Source organism: Panthera leo, chromosome C2, assembly GCF_018350215.1.
Source record: "Panthera leo isolate Ple1 chromosome C2, P.leo_Ple1_pat1.1, whole genome shotgun sequence".
Lineage (NCBI taxonomy): Eukaryota > Metazoa > Chordata > Mammalia > Carnivora > Felidae > Panthera > Panthera leo.
This window is the reverse complement of record NC_056687.1, coordinates 131,518,974-131,537,428: the sequence shown is the minus strand read 5'-3', so window position 1 is coordinate 131,537,428 and position 18,455 is coordinate 131,518,974. Positions and strand designations below refer to the sequence as shown.

The following is an 18,455-nucleotide window of genomic DNA, read 5'->3' as shown; positions in this document are numbered from 1 at the left end:
GGCCTTGGCAGAGTGACAGAGGATGTCTTTGTCTAGGGGGTAAAAGTAATTTATTAAGAAGATATAAAGGGAGACAGACAGGTGTTCTTTGAATTAATGATAAGAAATCTGTCTGCAGGTTTTATTTAGTAATATTATTTTAAATGAGCTGGTTTGGGAGGTTTCTAATTTTTCAGAGGACGACCTCTGAATTTAGCCTCAAATCATGAAGTAGAAGGTAACTCTATGAGAAGCTTTCAAAGACTTCCGAAGTTCGTGCCTGGGTTCAATGATCTCTCCCCAGTTGTGAACTTCAACAAAGTTACACGAGTATTACTGCTCTGCCAGAAAGCAGGCCATTTCTATAGATACTGATAACTCATTCTTGATCTGGCCAAAATTCTTATCACACTTTACAGTCATTGATCCATGGAAAGCAAATTAATAGCACAAGTAAGAAGGCAAGGCATACGATGCAGGTTATTTTCCAAATGGGCCACTGCTCCACCAGGCATGCATTAGGTGATAGATGTCACTACTGGACATTATGCTAGCATTTAAATCAGGTCCATTAATCCAGTAGCTCAGATATCAAGCAACTCTCCTTTTGGGCCGCCCTCCACATTGTATCATCACTGTTTGGTCACCTTCCCCCGAATCCCTCATTAAGCCCTTAAATAGGATGATGCAATTTTACACCAAAACCACTAAACACAATTTCCACAGGATACATTTCACATAATACAGGGAACTCATGTATTTTACTGTATGAATATGGCTGAATGGAAATGAGACTCTTCTTAAGCAAGATTTTTAAATTTTAGGCATATTAGCAAAAATTATGCTAAGGATGAGATCACCCACATGAACTAGAATAAAAAGGAAAAATAACCAGGAAACCAGACTTATGAGATGGCAAATTAGGTGACATCTGTTCACCTTGGCAGACAAAACTTTATACTATCCCAAGGCCTGCACTCAGTATAGTCAAAGAGGCTCGTTGATTGAATGAGCCTAAATCACCAGCTAGATCTTGGACAACACCCTCTTATTTCTTTGGGGTGTACCTCCAACTCCACTGTCATTGCCTGATAGGCCTTGGCTGTGCCTTGAACCAGGTTTCACAATCCTGACCATGACTTTGGATCCTCCTAATGACTACCTGGCATCTCTGGCCTGACAATGAAGCCACAGACTACCTGGTTCAAGCACCCTCCTACCTTGACTATGTTCCCAGGCTTCTTCTTCCAATACCACCTTTAACCCCAGAGCTCCCTGCTGGCTCAACCCAACAGCAACTACCCATTGGAAGTTGAAAGGCACTGGAGAGGTCTCCCTCCTCATTACCTATTCTCTATGGAAGTTTTACCAACATGTTCATGTAGAATTGGCAACTCTTTCCTTTATGCTCCTACCGTATCCTTGTTGTAAAATTTCTTGAATTAATTAATTTGCTTATGCAGCTTTTTCCCCTATCAACTTCTTAATGTTTCTTAATGGCAGATACTAAGCATCATTTAACCCTTTTATTTCTCCATCGTCTTGCGCAGAACATTCATTCATGGCATGTTGTAAGTCATAATATATGCTTGATGAATGAATGAATGAATGAATGAATGAAAGTTTTCATAATTTAGTCATCTCTTCCTCAGCACCAAGTTGAAATTCTGTTAGCATTTGAATCATTTTCACTTAAATCACCCTAAAGTTACTGCTATGTCTATTATTCACGGAAAACATCACATCCACTTACAGGAATGTCATATGGACTTTCAAAGTTCTTCACTCAAGATAAGAATATTGAATTTAAATAGCATATTTTTATTTATGTGGTTTTTTAGGATGATTTGTTATAACTGACATTGAGGACTTACTGTGCCCAATTGTTCTCAGTACTTATATATATTAACTCCATAAATCATTATTACAACACCATGAAGTAGGGACTATTGTTATCTTGAAGAAACTAAGTCTAGGATGGTTAAGAAACTTTTTCAAGTTGATAAAGCTACTAAGTGACAGAAACAGCAACCAAATTAGTATCTGATTCCAGAGCCCCAGTGTTGTTCTTACTCACAATATAGGCCACCTCCAAGAATAATCTGTTCATCTACGCAAAACACCAGACAATGAAGATGTACCTTCGGAGACTGGAAAGAGAGAAGTGGAGACCCTGAAAAGCAAAGTTATGGAGTGTGAAGTCAAAGCCTAAAAGCTAAATGCATAAGCCCAAGCAGATTTCAGTGTCTCTGTTAGGGAACAGAGAACTTTTTATGGCTATCCTTGAGTTTGTTTTCTATTTTTCTTCTTTAGTTGATATGCCTTATATTATTCTCTTGGATACCTGACACAAGAAATGTACAGGAGAATGGGAAGTCACATGGATTTAAGGTAAAGATATAAATTGGGGAGAAGGATAGTGAGGACTGCCAGTCCCTGACTATCCCCATTACAGTCATTACCCTCTGACATTTTTTTAAATTTATTTAAGGTTTGCCCTATTCTGAAATTCTGTGGTGACCTTTCAAGTTTGATTTTTGCTATGGCATGCATTCATATTTTTATTAATGTTTATTTGTTTTTGAGAGAGAAAGAGAGAGACAGAGTACGAACAGGAGAGGGGCAGAGAGAGAGGGAGACACGGAATCCAAAGCAGGCTCCAGACTCTGAGCTGTCAGCACAGAGCTCAACGCAGGATTCAAACCCAAGAACCATGAGATCGTGACCTGAGCTGAAGTCAGACATTTAACCTACTAAGCCACCCACACACTCCGACCCTCTAACATTTTCAATAGCACTGCCCTACAACTCACAGAAGAAGAAGAAAAAACAAAGAATGACCAATAAATATATGAAGATATTCAACTTAATTAGTAATCAGGCAAATAAAGAATTAGAATGTCAATGAGATACCACTTCATATCCATCAGATTGACAAAAATTTAAGTCTCATCACACTCACTATGGGGGAAATAGGAACTTGCAACCCCTGCTTGTGAGCATATAAATTAATATAACCACATCAGAGAGTAATTTGGTAATATCTAGTGAAGTTGAAGATTTATGATACACTGTGCCCAGGAATTCTGCTTCCACATATATCCTTAGAGAAACTCTCCCACACGCATATTCAAGGATTCTACTGTGTTGCAATAGGAAAAAATGAGATACGTAAGTGTACACTAATAAGAGAATACATAAATACATTCATGTATATTCAAATGATGGACTACTATGTACCAGTGAAGTCAATAAACTTGATATGTCAATATAGATAGATTACAAAAGCAAAATGTTCAGTGAGAAAAGCAAGATAGTGGATGAGATGCCATGCAGTATCATAACATTTATATAAACTTTGAAAACATACAATTCTAAATATTTTTCATAGATATGTACATCTAAAGCATAAGCATAAAAATATGCACAGGAAGGATATGTCAACATTCGAATAAAGGATATGTCAACATTGGAAGCAACTGCTTCTACAATGAGAGAGGTAAACAGGACTAGTATAGAGAACAAAGAGAACCATATGCTTAATATTTCTTTCTTTTTAAAAATGGTCTAAAGCGAGTATGACAAAATAATACAATTTGTGAATTTTACTTTATTTTTTTTAAATTGGGGCAGAGTTTATTTTATTTTTTAATGTTTGTTTATTTTTGAGAGAGAGAGAAAGAGCATAAGCAAGAGAGGGGCAGAAAGAGAGAGGGAGACACAGAATCCGAAGCAGGCTCCAGGCTCAGCTGTTGGTACAGAACCCACTGCAGGGCTCGAACCCACAGACCGTGAGATCATGACCTGAGCTGAAGTTGGACGTTTAACCGACTGAGCCACACAGGTGCCCCTAAAACTTGTGAATTTTAGATTGTTCAGATCTAAACAAACATCTTGTTCAGATGTTTGTAATGTTACCCTTTTTGTTTTTCTGTGTGTTTAAAATATTTCACTGAGAAAGCAAACACTTCCCTATACTAAACAGTTTCAAAGGGGTTAAACATAGAGTCTAGTAAGAGAAGCTGCAATTAACGGCAAAGAGGCTTGAGGACATATCAGACAGCACCAATGCTCCAGAGACTGTAAATTATTGCCAAAGCTCAGCTATGCATCACCTACAGGAGAGGGTGGTTCCTCTTCAAGGCCAGTCATGGTTATTTCCCAGCAAGAAAGATAGTTTGGACCTGTCAGACAACCTCTTATTTCTCTTCAGTCAGGTAGAGTTTCTATGACTCACATTCTAATAGTGCTTGTCTTTGGTAAATCTTGCCACCCACACTGGCATGAGACTCACAATATTAAAGAAAATTCAATTTCCAGTGAAATATGGTATGCACAGACTAAAAAACAAAATTCCTTAAGCCAGCCAAACCAAATCTTTTTGGTGCAAAATTCCTATTTTCTTTGTGGTCTTTTCTTCCACCCAAATTCTTCTTGTTAACAGACTTCAAAAATGTATCTTTTGAGGACTTGGAAGCCAACTTGAAGAGTTGTCTTAAAGACGAGATGATTTTAGGATGAATAAGGATAATATCTATGGGAGGTCTGAACACATCAATAATGTTTAAATTCATGAGTTCAGTATCACACACATACGTGCACACTTGCACACACACACACACACACACACACACAGAGCTAGTTGGTCACCTTGAAGATGTTATTCATTTAGAAAATCAGGAAGTTAAAGGAAAGAATTCTTTAACCTGCCTTTCCTATATGAACTTTATACTACATAATCAAATAATAGTTGAGGCAAAGTTTCTCTTTATAAATGATTTCCAACTAATAAATGAAGAAGAAAAGTGAGAAGAAGAATATTACTTTTTGCAACCCCTAAATAACTAAATCATCTGAACATTAAGCATGTATAGTGGCTCAGGGTACAAAAGAGAGACAATCAAACATTATGTGCGTCCTAATGAAGAATATATCACCAACTGTGAAATGATCTTGCTAAAACAATTAAGTCTGAATCTCACTAAGCCTCAAGATCCAAATACCAATTTATAGGAATAAGAGGACCGAGGCACATGTTAAAAGGGGAATATAATCCACAAATCTAACTGTGGGAAGCTACAGGAGTAATTCTCATGTTTCTAGAACAAACAATTGCAAAGAGAAAAACAAGAGATATGAAGAGGAAACCTGTAAATTAAAAGACTCAAAAAGCAAACTTTAAAACAAACAAACAAAAAAAAACCAGGCAAAACTATAGAATTCAGTCTCAAGTCTAGCACACTTGGATTATAAAACTGTAAGGAAAAATAAGGAAGTAAATATCATAAAGTTAAGATAGTGCTTTGTCACGAGGGAAGGATGAGTTGAGACTGGGACAGAACATGTGGAGGAAAATCTCTGTCTTCTGACATGAATGGTTGTTTTAAGGACATTAGCCTTATAATTCACTAACCTGTATAACCACTGGTTAAAGACAGAAAGCCTGTAGAACATAAATATTGCAATATAACAAGATAATGGGAAGAAAAAACTATAATAATACCAATTTGCCTCATGTACATCAATAGATCTGTAAATTGCATGATTCTTATCAAAAGCTTTGAAGGTGCATCAAGTAATTACAAAAACAGTGTTAAAAAGAGGGAATATAGTGGCAATTCTTTTCCCTTTGACTGGAATGTAATTTACTTTGCTGGATGAAAATCCCGTGCATACCAAGCCATGTGTTATTTACCAAGAAAAGTCTGAAACCTTGTCTCCTATCCTGTCATTAAGAAACAAAATGTTAGGGGCACCTGGGTGGCTCAACTGGTTAAGCAGCCAGCCCTTGGTTTGCTCAGGTCATGACCTCATGGTTTGTGGGTTCAAGCCCTGCAGTAGGGCTCCACACTGGCAGTGCAGAGCCTGCTTGGGATTCTCTTACTCCCTCTCTCTCTCTGCCTCACCTCTCCTCTCTCTTTCTCTCGCAAAATAAATTAACTTAAAAAAAAAAAAAAAAGAAACAAAACATTAAAAGACAAAAACAAATCTGTTCTCAAAGCTGCAAAAGTGCAAGAATTCCACACATCAGGTCGTGAAAAGAATATAAACGGTTTCTGATGCCATAAAACAAAATTAAATTTCACTTCCACACTTTCGTATGTACTTGGCCTCAAAGCCAAACTGTATAATATGTCACATCCTAATTTATTAGTTGACAAATCAAACTTATTACAGAATTAAAAGTAAATTAAGCAGCATGCATTCATTGTTAATTGGGGAATACTAAAGATTTGTCTCCATATATTACTGACATTCAGGAGCGTATTTAAAATAAACTTCATAATACAATAGCTATATAATTTTGCTTCAGTTCGCTCAATTACAATATACCATAAAAATTATTTAAAAATAAATTCAAAAAGGATTTGAAAGATTACATATTTCTATGAAAGGGGTTCCACAACTTCTTTTTTTAAAGGCTGAGGTAAGAAGAGTCTGGCAAATGCTCATCCATAGAATAATAGCTCCCCTCTTGACCTGTGTATAGAATCTATCATAATCTGATCCCATTTGCCCTTTACCTTCTTCCTATTCCAGCTATTTTATCCCCACGAATTTCTTGGGCCCTAAAACCTCTCTGACATTAAATGTCATACTATTTTCCAAATCTGCCCAATCTCTCCACAGCTTTCATTTGCATATGCTCTTTCCTGACCTTTTTCTCTAATTCCATCTATCAGGCTCCTGTCCATATATTGGGTCCCAGTGCAACTGTCTGCTTTTGCTGTTTTTGCCTGGCAGAGTTAGTCAGTCTCTCCTCGGTGGTCCCTCAACCTGTGTCTTGACTTCTGTTACTGAAAATATAGCACCATATTGTAACTGATCATTTGGAACATCTGTCTCCACTCAGGATTGTCAGGTAAAACACAGGGTAACCAGTTAAATTTGAATTTCAGCTAAGCAACCAAAAACATTTTAGTAGAAGTATATCCCATGCAATATTTGGGACATACTTATGCTAAAAATTTTTATTTGTTGTTTGTCTGAAATTCAAATGTAACTGAGCTCCCTATATTTTTATTTACTAAGTCTGGCAACCCTAGTTTCCACCATAACATCATGAACAACTTAAAAACCATGTTTTCTGGGGTACCTGGGTGGCTCAGTCAGTTAAGCATCCGGCTTCAGCTCAGGTCATGATCTCACAGTCGTGGGTTCAAGCCCTGATTCAGGTTCTGTGCTGATAGCTTAGAACCCGGAGCCTGCTTCGGATCCTGTGTCTCCCTCTCTCTTTCTGCTCCTCCCCCGCTCACTCTCTCTCCCTCTCTCAAAAATAAATAAACATTAAAATTTTTGGGAAAAAAAAGCCCCTATGCTTTCTTAAGATGCCATTTTGGGGGATGTGTGTGTGTGTGTCTGTATATGTGTACATGTATGTGTACATGTGTATAATTGTCTACATTCTAGATGGATACAAAGGAAACTACTAATAATGGTTATCTCTGAGAAGAAGCAGTGACTTTCTCTTCTGTACTATTTAACTTTCTATCATTAACATATATTAATATTGCAATAAGAACTCATTTTTTAAAAAAATATCACAAGCAACTTGAGAGGAGGAATAATTATTCCTCTTTATATCCTCATAATGGTTGGCATATTTCCATAGTTTTCAGCAAATGTGAATGGAATAAATGGACGATTGAAGTGAGTCTCTTATGAGAGCACTTTGTGAACTCTGCACTGCCATTTGTTGAGCAAATACCTATTGAGCACTTACACTGGCCCATGTACTGTTCTTAACGGCAGCAATAAAGCACTTTTAAAAATGCACTAACAATCTAATACTGCAGCTTTTAAATAATGCTTCCCAGGCTTTCGACTAATGGATTTTCAGGAGGTCATATGGTTGTATCCAGTCTTTGATTATATAGTTTCATTTTCCTCCTTGACCACAAACCAGACAAAGACCCACTCTTGTGGAGTTTACATCCCAGTGGAGATAGGCAAATGATAAGAAAGTAAACAAATATAGGGGTACCTGGGTGGCTAAGTCTGTTAAGCGTCAGACTCTGGATTTTGGCTCAGGTCATGATCTCACGGTTCGTGGGTTCAAGTCCCGCATCAACTCTGTGCTGAGGGTGGAGCCTGCTTGGGATCCTCTGTCTCCCTCTCTCTCAGCCCTTCCCTTACTTGTTTTCTCTCACTCTCTCTCTCTCAAAATAAACTTTTTTAAAACTTCTGAAACAAAAGAAAATAAACAAATACAGAAATAAGATAATTGCAGGCAGTTATAAAAGTCTTCTAAAGACAACCATAGAGAGTAAGGTGATGAAAAATGAAGGCTTCTCTGAGGTGTTATTTGAGATGAGATCTCACTGATGAAAAGGAGTCAGTCTGAGACAATCTGGAAGAACTTCAGAGCAAACGCAAAGCAAGTCAAGGATAGTGAGGAGGAACAAGTTAGTAGTGTTTGAGAAACAGAAAAAAAGGCCCCAGGCTGCAAATCAAAACAGTGCCAGGGGCTTCACAAAAGAAGATATATGCATATGAAGATGTGCTACCATTGGCATGCAGACAAATGTAAATTAAGACTACAATCTGATATCTCTACACATCCACTAAAGCAACAAAAATTTTTAAATATGGGGGTGACCTTGAGCCTTCAGGAGAGAGATGGGGAGTCTCTGGAGGCTGCGTGTCCTGGGCAGTGCCCGAGGAGGCTGAGCTCTGTTGCTACGAATTCCAGTGGTCAGACTTGGCTCGTGTCTCAGCATTTCTCCAGGACTGACCTGCCCCAGGATGGTGTAGAACACAGCACATTCAACCCAACCGCCGTTGGGGTTCCAAGGCTGCATCTCTCCCCTGGACTGGTGAGAGGGTTGGCAGTGTTTTGCTCCTGGGCCTAATTCCAGCTGCTTATTTGAATCCTGGTTCTGTGATGGACTACCCCTGGCTGCAGCCCTCAGTCTCCATAGTCACTGGGGCCTTGGACAAGTGGTTACTATGGTCGAGGAGATGCTTTGCAAAAAGCTGCCAAGGCAGGTGTTTGGGCCCTCTCGGCTTTCACCTTTGCTGGGCTTTGTTATTTCAACTGTCATGATGTGGGCATCTGCAAAGCTGTTGCCACACCGTGGAAGCTCTGACCTTTTTGACTCAACACCTTGAGAACTGATTGTACACCTCTTTGCCTCTGCTCTGTCACACCATTCAACTCACGATAAAGAGGCAATAGCAGGTAAGTCCAATGGTGAGACAAACCTCTTCTCCTAATCACCTGGTTATTTTTAGAATTTAGTCTTTGGGGAAAAGGTTCGAGAGGAATTGTATCCAAGAAATTTGGAGACCGGGTTCCTTATTCTGGTGAGCTTATGGGGTTGTCTCCCAGCTTCTCACAAGACTCACAGGATAACTAAACATCATATATGAGCTTTTTGCCTTTTAGCTAATCAAACTCTTGAAGGGAATTCAGCTTTATTGCTACAATAAATGATCAAACTTCTTTATTTGTCCTGGGAATGACAGAGAAAGGGAAAGATTGTTAACTCATAAGTAAAGACTTTGCAGAAAATCAGTCAGTGTTTATTTTTTTTATGTTTATTTTTATTTTTATTTTTTATTTTTTGAGAGAAAGACAGAGGGTGAGCAGGGGAGGGGCAGAGAGAGAGCAAGACACAGAATCTGAAGCAGGCTCCAGACTCTGAGCTGTCAGCACAGAGCCCATCGTGGGGCTCGAACTCACAAACCATGAGATCATGACCTGAATGGAAGTCAGGTGCTTAACCAACTGAGCCACCCAGGCGCCCCAGTGTTTAATTTTTAAAAACTTCTCTCTCTCTTCAGTCGATACCAGTTACAGATGGTTACATGTCCTCAGAAAACCTTAAAATGAGGAAATACTGATATTTCACATTACTAATTTCTAAATCCTGGAAAGAAGAGCCTGGAGAGCTTGAGTATAGAGAAGTTCCATGCAGGTACTTTAGAGGCCCCTTTAGAGATGGATCAAAATATTACAGATTCTAAACTGAGATTTAATCTTAAAATGCTGTTATTTTACTTGTCCTAAAATAATCTGCCTACAAATATAAAACTGTAAGTAAAAAATTGTTATTTTCACACTCTAGGAATCTTTAATGTGAAAATGTTTTCTATGAGAAGAAAGTTTTTTAAAAAGTAAAATGCTATATGGGGCCCCTGGGGGGCTCAGTCAGTTAGCATCCAACTTTGGCTCAGGTCATGATCTTACAGTTTGTGAGTTCTAACCTACATTGGGCTCTGTGCTGACAGCTCAGAGCCTGGAGCCTGCTTTGTATTCTGTCTCCCTCTCTTTGCCCCTCTCCCACTTGTGCTCTGTCTGTCTCTTCCTCTCTCTTTCAAAATAAATAAACACTAAAAAATTTTTTTAATAAAAAAATAAAATGCTATGTAATAATTTTTTTTTTAAATCTGACAATATCAAGTGTTGGTGAGAATGTGGAAGAATTGAAAAATCTCATACCAGCTGGTAGGAATATAAAATGGTATAACTGCTACAAAAAATAACTGAGCAGTTTTCTTATAAAGTTAAATATACATTTTATCATATAATCACATATATTTGTGTGTATGTGCATGTATATGTATGTGTATATACCAAAAAGAAATGAAAATACATGTCCACACAAAACCTGTACACAACTGTTCATATAAGCTTTACTTATAGTAGCAAAACGCTGGAAACAGCCCAAATTTCCAACTGCAAGAAAATGGATCAACTAACTGTGGTATATCTGTACAATGGAATACAACACAGCAATCAAAAGAAGAAAAACTGATACACACAATAACACATAAATCTCAAGAACATTCTACAAAGCCCAATAAGGTAGACCCCAAACAGAACATACTGTATGATTCCATTGATATGAAACTTTGGAATAGGCAAAGCTAGTTTACAGTCATATCAATAGTATACTGGGGACAAAAGTGGAGGTGGAGTGGGGAAATTAACTGCAAAGAGTATGAGGGAACTTTTTGAGGTGATGGAAATATTCTCGATCTTGATTGTGGTGATGGCGATAGCAGTATAGACATTTGTCAAAACCCAGCAAACTTGGGTTCAATACGGGTACATTTTATATGTGAATTACAGTTCAATAAAGTTGATATTTTAAAATGTGCTACAAGAAACTATGTATTAAAAGTGCTGAGGGGGGGCGCCTGGGTGGCGCAGTCGGTTAAGCGTCCGACTTCAGCCGGGTCACGATCTCACGGTCCGTGAGTTCGAGCCCCGCGTCGGGCTCTGGGCTGATGGCTCGGAGCCTGGAGCCTGTTTCCGATTCTGTGTCTCCCTCTCTCTCTGTCCCTCCCCCGTTCATGCTCTGTCTCTCTCTGTCCCAAAAATTAAAAAAAAATAAAATAAACGTTGAAAAAAGTGCTGAGGGGCGCCTGGGTGACTCAGTCGGTTAAGCATCCAACTCTTGGTTTCGGCTCAGGTCATGATCTCACGTTTAGTGAGTTCAAGCCCTGCATCAGACTCTGTGCTGATGGGGCAGAGCCTGCTTGGGATTCTCTCTCTCTCTCTCTCTCTCTCTCTCTGTCTCTCTCTCTCTCTCACTCTACCCCTCCCCCACTCATACTTGCACTCTCTCTAAGTAAATAAATAAATAAACTTAACAAAAAATTACTTAAAAATTTTTTTAAAGGGCTGAAAAACTTGAGTGATAAAAGATGAGGGGAAAAATTGGCATGCTTCCTGGAAAAAGGATTTTGAAGGGGAGAGACACCAGTCCAAGGAGAGTAAAGCACAGGAAGGAAGGCCAAGAGTAAGGAATTCAGACAGAGGGAGAAAAGAAAAGATTATTCCTTTATCAAAAAATTAATTTCAAAATATAGTAATATTGCTGAGGGTTTGGGCTTTTATTACTTTCTCAACATTGTTTAGCAGCAATAAGGCACTTTAAGAAATGCACCAATGATTAAATATTGCAGCTTTTAAATAATATTCCTCAAGCTTTTGCCTAATGGATTTTAAGGAAGTTGAATGGTTGTATCTAGTCCTTGACCTACACTGTTTAATTATCCTTATCGACTGACTCATGAAATTCTATCATGTGCAGTGGCATGCTATAAATGAAGCTTTGTTCCTTTTGTGAAATTGAGAGCTCTCTGCCTTTCCTCCTGGCTCATGATCAAGAATTGGACTGCATCTTCTCCCACTGCCTGAGAAAGAAACCTAACAAGACAAATGACCATGAAAAAGACATCTTGATATTCCATCAGAAATCTAGATTAGCATCTCTTATGTAAGATTTTTTAAAAAATATGCAACGAAGGGCACCTGGCTGGCTCAGTTGGAAGAGCATGTGACTCTTGATCTTGGGGTCATGGGATGGAGCCCCTGTTGGCTGTAGAGATTACTAAAAAAATAAATACATAAACTTAAAAAAAATTAAAAAACCAAAAATAAAAACACACAATGAAACTAGATTTTAGGAGTGCCTGGGTGGCTAAATCGGTTAAGCATACGACTTCGGCGCAGATCACGATCTCATGGGTTTGTGAGTTGGAGCTCCTTGTCGGCCTCTGTGCTGACAGCTCAGAGCTTGGAGACTGTCTCAGATTCTGTGTCTCTCTCTCTCTGTGCCTACCCCGCTCGTGCTCTGCTGCTCTCTCTCTCAAAAAGTAAATAGACTTAAAAAATTAAACAAACAAACAAACAAACAAACAAACAAAAAACCACCTAGATTTTAGAATCAGGACCAGCCACACCAGCAGGAAGAAAGGTGGCTGGGAAGTAGGGGGTGATTTCTGGACAGCTGGAAGACAGGGCTGCCTCTTAAAATGTACCCCTTTTGCTGACTGGTGGCCAAGAATCTGCAAGACGGTGTCATTCTTGTAACTCGAGGCATTTTTGAAACAGATGACCCTTAGGGGTCCCTGACCTTTAGGGACCCCTTCAGGGTCATTCTCTTACGGAAGGTGAGAACCCAAACCATTTACATTCATACAGCTTACTCTCTACATTAACGTGACTTTACTATTCCACTGGCATCATCAGTATGATTTTGCTGTTTTAGGAAACTCAAACATTTAACCTTTTATTTATTTTTTTTTTTTAATTTTTTTTTTTAACGTTTTTATTTTATTTTTTGAGACAGAGAGAGACAGAGCATGAATGGGGAGGGGCAGAGAGAGAGGGAGACACAAAACCGGAAGCAGGCTCCAGGCTCTGAGCCATCAGCCCAGAGCCCAATGCGGGGCTCGAACTCACAGACTGTGAGATCGTGACCTGAGCTGAAGTAGGCGCTCAACCGACTGAGCCACCCAGGTGCCCCCATTTAACCTTTTAAAACAGCATTTGAAAACTTAAGGTTCAAGGGCTAAAACAGGCCTGTATACATGTGTACTCAGAACTCCTGGTGTTGTATTCGTATGTAAAAAATATATATAACATGTTTTTTATGAACATATGTATGTATATATACATATATATTAAGAAAGGGTATAAAAGGCTCACTGGTGGTATCCTCTCTAGATCACCCATCCAAGTAAACTCTTCCTTTCACTACCTTTGGTCTTTTTTTTTTTTTTAATTTTGGTTAACTTTTTTCTTAAGTTTCTTTATTTATTTTGAGAGAGAGAGAGAGAGAATGTGTTTCAGGGGCAGAAAGAGAGGGAGAGAGGGAGTCCCAAGCAGGCTTTGCATGGCCAATGCAGAGCCCAGTGCGGGGCTTCATCTCATGAATTGTGAGATCAAGACCTAAGCCGAGATCAAGAGTCAGAAGCTTAACTGACTGATCCACCCAGGTGCCCCTGTTTTATTTATTTATTTATTTTAAAAATTATGTTAGTTTTAGAAAACTGATAATATAAATTATTCTTGTCCAGATAAATACAATTTAATTGTGTCCAGTGAAATGCAATTGGTTGTTGCATAGATGAATAGATAGGTCCACTTGGTGGATCCAGTTTGCACCTATTTGGAAAATTCATTTCAAAATTCTTTATGCCCTGTAAGTTTCTGCTCTTAATAAACTGTCTCTTGAACTGGTTGTAACATCTTACTGGTTACCTTATTAACGACTTAAACAAAATATTTGACACATGTACATTTTATAGTTGATTTTATCTTTTTAAAAAAATTAACTTTGGGGGCTCCTGGGTGGCTCAGTCAGTTGCGCATCCAACTCTTGATCTCTTCTCAGGTCATAATCTTGCACTTCATGATACCAAGCCCCGCGTTAGGCTCTGCACTGGCAGCACAGAGCTTACTTGGGGTTCTCTGTCTCCCTCTCTCTCTCTGCCCCTACCCCACTTGCACTCTATCTCTTTCGCTCTCTCAAGAAAAAATCTTTAAAAAAAATTTTTTTTTCAATGTTTATTTATTTTTGAGACAGAGAGAGACAGAGCATGAACGGGGGAGGGTCAGAGAGAGGGAGACACAGAATCTGAAACAGGCTCCAGGCTCTGAGCTGTCAGCACAGAGCCCGACGCGGGGCTTGAACTCACGGACCGCGAGATCATGACCTGAGCCAAAGTCGGCGGCTTAAACGACTGAGCCACCCAGGCGCCCCAAGAAAAAATCTTTTAAATATACATAATTTGGGATATCAAGAGGAGAAAGTTGAGTGAGTCATTACATAATTGCAGTTCCTGATGTGTTGGCATCTTTGATTCTTGCCAGGTCTCTCTCTTGTTTGTTTACATTCATAATTTCCTTTTATCCTTATACCTCCCATTCTTTCCCCACCCCAACCCAAGAAAACTGTTTTAATGTGTATAATACATATCTTTTTCTTTGAATGCATTCATGTTTTTTAATTGAGGTCAGATATATATTTTAAAGTGCATAAAGTCTCTTAATCTTAGGTATAAAGCTCAGTGAATCTCCATGTAATTACCACCCAGACATAGAATATTTCCAACACTCTGTTAAGGTCCCCTTGTGCCCCTTCTCAGGCAATATTAGCAGGCAATACAGCTATCACCTGCCCCTCCCCCCTCAGAGGTGCCACTATTCAGTTTCTATTGCTATAGATTAGTTTTGCCTGTTTTTGAATATTTTACATGTTCTTGGACATGTCATATAGTATATGCTCTTCATCATCTGCCTTCTTTCACTCACCATTATGCCTGTAAAATTCATCCATGTAGGAGTAGTTTATTCATTTTCTATTGCTGAGTGGTATTCATTTTATAAATCTACCACAAGGTATTCATTCTCTTATGGAAGGTGAGAACCCAAACCATTTACATTCATACAGCTTACTGTCTACGTTAATGTGACTTTACTATTCCATTGGTATCATCAGTATGATTTTACTGCTTCAGTAAACTCTTGTCCAGGAAGATAAAAATTGCAAACCACTTTTTTACTCATTCCAGCAACTTCCTGAAAGAAACTCATCAAACAATAATTTATACTTTTCGTCGCTTTAAACCCTTTGCTTTGCCTTGCTGGGTCTATCAGTCCTAAACTATTGCATTATTACCCTTACCTAGTTTTAACCAAGATCCACTTCCTTATGTTGAAAGACTCCCCTCAAAGCTGACTTCGAAATGTCAGTAACTATCTTGCCTTTGTTTGCCCTTCCCACCATGAAGCACTACAAAGATTTTGTGAGGGTAGTTCTTGACTCAGTTTTGCCTTTTTTTTTTTTTAACTCAGTTTTGTCTTATCAATAGTTGATTTGGCAATAATTTATGGAACCATCATTCAACAAGGGGCATTTGGCTTATCTCTCATTTTTGGCTTTTACAAATAAAGCTGCTTTGAACTTTCTTATACTGGATTTTTTTATGGAAGTATCCATCCATTTTTGTTAGATAGGTAGCTAGGAGTGGGCTTGTGTGCTTGTATTCGTGTGTGTGTGTGTGTGTGTGTGTGTGTGTGATTTTTAAAGTGGTTTTTTGGAGATATAATTCACATACCACACAATGTGTCCTTGTGTTCTAATTTACCTAAATGGTATCATGTTATATACCTCACTTAAAAAATTTGAAGATTTTACATAAAATCAAGCTTTCCAGCTTTTCTTGAAAAATTAAGAGAACACCTGGGTGGCTCAGTCGGTTAAGCATCTAACTCATGATTTCGCCTCAGGTCATGATCCCAGGGTTGTGGGATTGAGCACTTCATCGGGCTCTGTACTGAGTGTGGAGCCTCCTTGGGATTCTCTCTCTCTCTCTCTCTCTCTCTCTCTCTCTCTCTCTCTGTCTCTCTCTCTCTCTCTCTCTCAAAACAAACAAACAAACAAACAAACAAACAAACAAACACAAAAACCCTGGAGTGCCTGGGTGACTCAGTCGGTTAAGCATCTGACTTTGGCTCAGGTCATGATCTTGTGGTCAGTGAGTTCAAGCCCCGCATCGGGCTGCGTCCCGACAGCTCAGAGTCTGGAGCCTGCCTCAGATTCTGTGTCTCCCTCTCTCGCTGCCCCTCCCCTGCACATGCTCTGTCTCTCTCTCTTAAAAATAAATAAAGCCTTTAAAAATTTGTCTTTAAATATTGAAATAACTGGCAATACTAGGTCAGCATTCCCTTCCTCGTCACAGTATGTGACTGGAGCTGAGAAGGAGCTATCTACCCCCTCTCCTCGTTTAAGTCATCCATCTACTCCAGTGGGAATTTTAGTTGGTAATCTCTGTTCTAAGTACAAGCCTTGGAAGGGTAACTCTTTAAGTGCTTATTAATTTTATTTCAGACAACAAGAACAGGTTTTACTGGAAGCAATAGGACCACCAGGAGACCCCACTGCCACTGATGCTGGGAGGCAGCAAAGACAGAGAGCAAAGATGACTTAAGACATCTTGATCTATTTTGCAATTCTCTCCAGAAAGAGACTGGCAGTGGCAAAAGGAGAAGCATGATTATAGAAAAAGACCCAAGTCAGTCTCCCTTATTTGTTATCGCCATAAGCAACGTTTATGGAACATTTTTTGCATATAGGGTGTTGTAGATGCAAGGAAGAGTTAAAATAGCTCCCTACTGCTAAACCAGAAGAGTTTAATCTAATCCATATGTTATAAAAAAAAAAAATAGTCATTGAAGACTAATAATACAGCTTTTCTATTATGCCGGTAGGTATGAGAACAGAGCAGAAGAGAAATCAAATACACTTCTACACAATCAATGGGGCCCATTGACTCCAAGGGCTGGACAAGACTCTATGCTAATTGAAAAAATCTTTTACTCCTCCGAATGGGTTTTGGTTATTTTTTTCCCAGCCTAGAAAGAGAATGTCTGTGTTTGGGCAGTATGTTTGTACTTGGTATAATTAACAAAAGGAAGTGGTCTGTCTGTGCCTCATACAGGGAATTGCAAAAGGGCAGCCACTTCTTCCCCTCGTCCAGGGGAAAGAGAAATTGACTTTTTATTTCCCTTCCTTAGAAACCTGTGCTGAGGTACCTGGGCGGCTCTGTCGGTTAAGTGTCCGACTTCAGCTCAGGTCATGATCTCATGGTTCGTGAGTTCGAGCCCTGCATCGGGCTCTGTGTTGACCTATCAGAGCCCGGAGCCTGTTTTAGATTCGGTGTCTCCCTCTCTCTCTGCCCCTCTCCCACTTGCACTCTCTCTCTGTCTCTCAAAAATGAATAAATGTTCAAAAAACAAAAAAAGGTGTTTTTTTTGACCTTTTTTTGTTGCCTAACGGTTTGTTGCCTAACGGTTGCCTAACCGTTTCATAAATGAAATTTGACTCTACCTGTTTGCCTTGATATGACAGTCTTAGGATAACTGAATGATCCATGGGGCAAAAAAGGGAGGCTTTAACCACCCATCCTCATGGCAGCTCAGCCTACCATGTGCACTGAACCTTAGAAACACCAGCACTACACACAGAAGGAGGAGGGTATCTAACAGAACAGAATGAAACACCTAAGATGCTGGGGGAACTCTGGTAATATGGAATTTTCTGCTTGTCCCTGTAGCTAAGAGGATACTGCCTTCTGAAAGGGGAAGGGAGGGAGACCGCCTGGGTTGCACTTACATTGTTTAAGAGCCAAATAACTCATACCCACCATCATTTGTCATGGAGCTTGATGAGAATCAAATGACTCCATCAGATGTCAGTCATGAAGACAGACAAATGAGACAGCTTGTTATGCCAGACTAGTTCTTAGCCGCCCAGAACAACCTTGGGTTTTGCAGGCAGCATTTGACTTCCAGGTGTTCAAAATGTGTGATCCTCAATTCTTCAGGCCGGGGCCTGTTGCTTTTACCTTCTTCTCCAGAGGAGTACAGGTCCACCATGCTACAAAATCGAGAGTGCTGAGTCTCAAGCTCCACTCTCTACTCAGCCTCCCTTTCTCTGACCCTCTGTGATGCCTTCCCAGGTTCCCAGCGTGTCTGCCCCATCTTCAGCTTCAGCCCATCGGTCAACCTGGACTCCCATATTTCAACCCACAGATGTGTGTTCTAATTCATCACCAGTCTTTTGTCTAATTCATCACCAGTCAGCCCAAATTCCCTGGATCTCCTCTGGAGAACTATCTCAATTAGTAGACAGGTCAAGTTTCCTGCCTCCCTTGTAGGTTTTGGAAAAAATTAA

The 18,455-nt window shown here is 39.4% G+C and overlaps 1 protein-coding gene and 1 pseudogene across 5 annotated transcripts in view; one reads left to right on the top strand and one right to left on the bottom strand.

The window, feature by feature from the left end:
- The window catches only part of PIK3R4 (phosphoinositide-3-kinase regulatory subunit 4), a 201,913-nt gene that overhangs the window by 96,914 nt on the left and 86,544 nt on the right, over positions 1-18,455 (bottom strand). The window contains exon 1 of one of the 5 annotated variants that reach the window (XM_042954478.1): positions 2,057-2,074. The exons of the other annotated variants lie outside the window; for them this stretch is intronic. The gene's annotated coding sequence lies outside the window, so the exon portion shown is untranslated. Of the gene's footprint in view, positions 1-2,056; positions 2,075-18,455 lie in introns of those variants that run through there. 5 annotated transcript variants of the gene reach the window in all.
- On the top strand, positions 8,599-9,068 carry LOC122229413 (annotated as a pseudogene).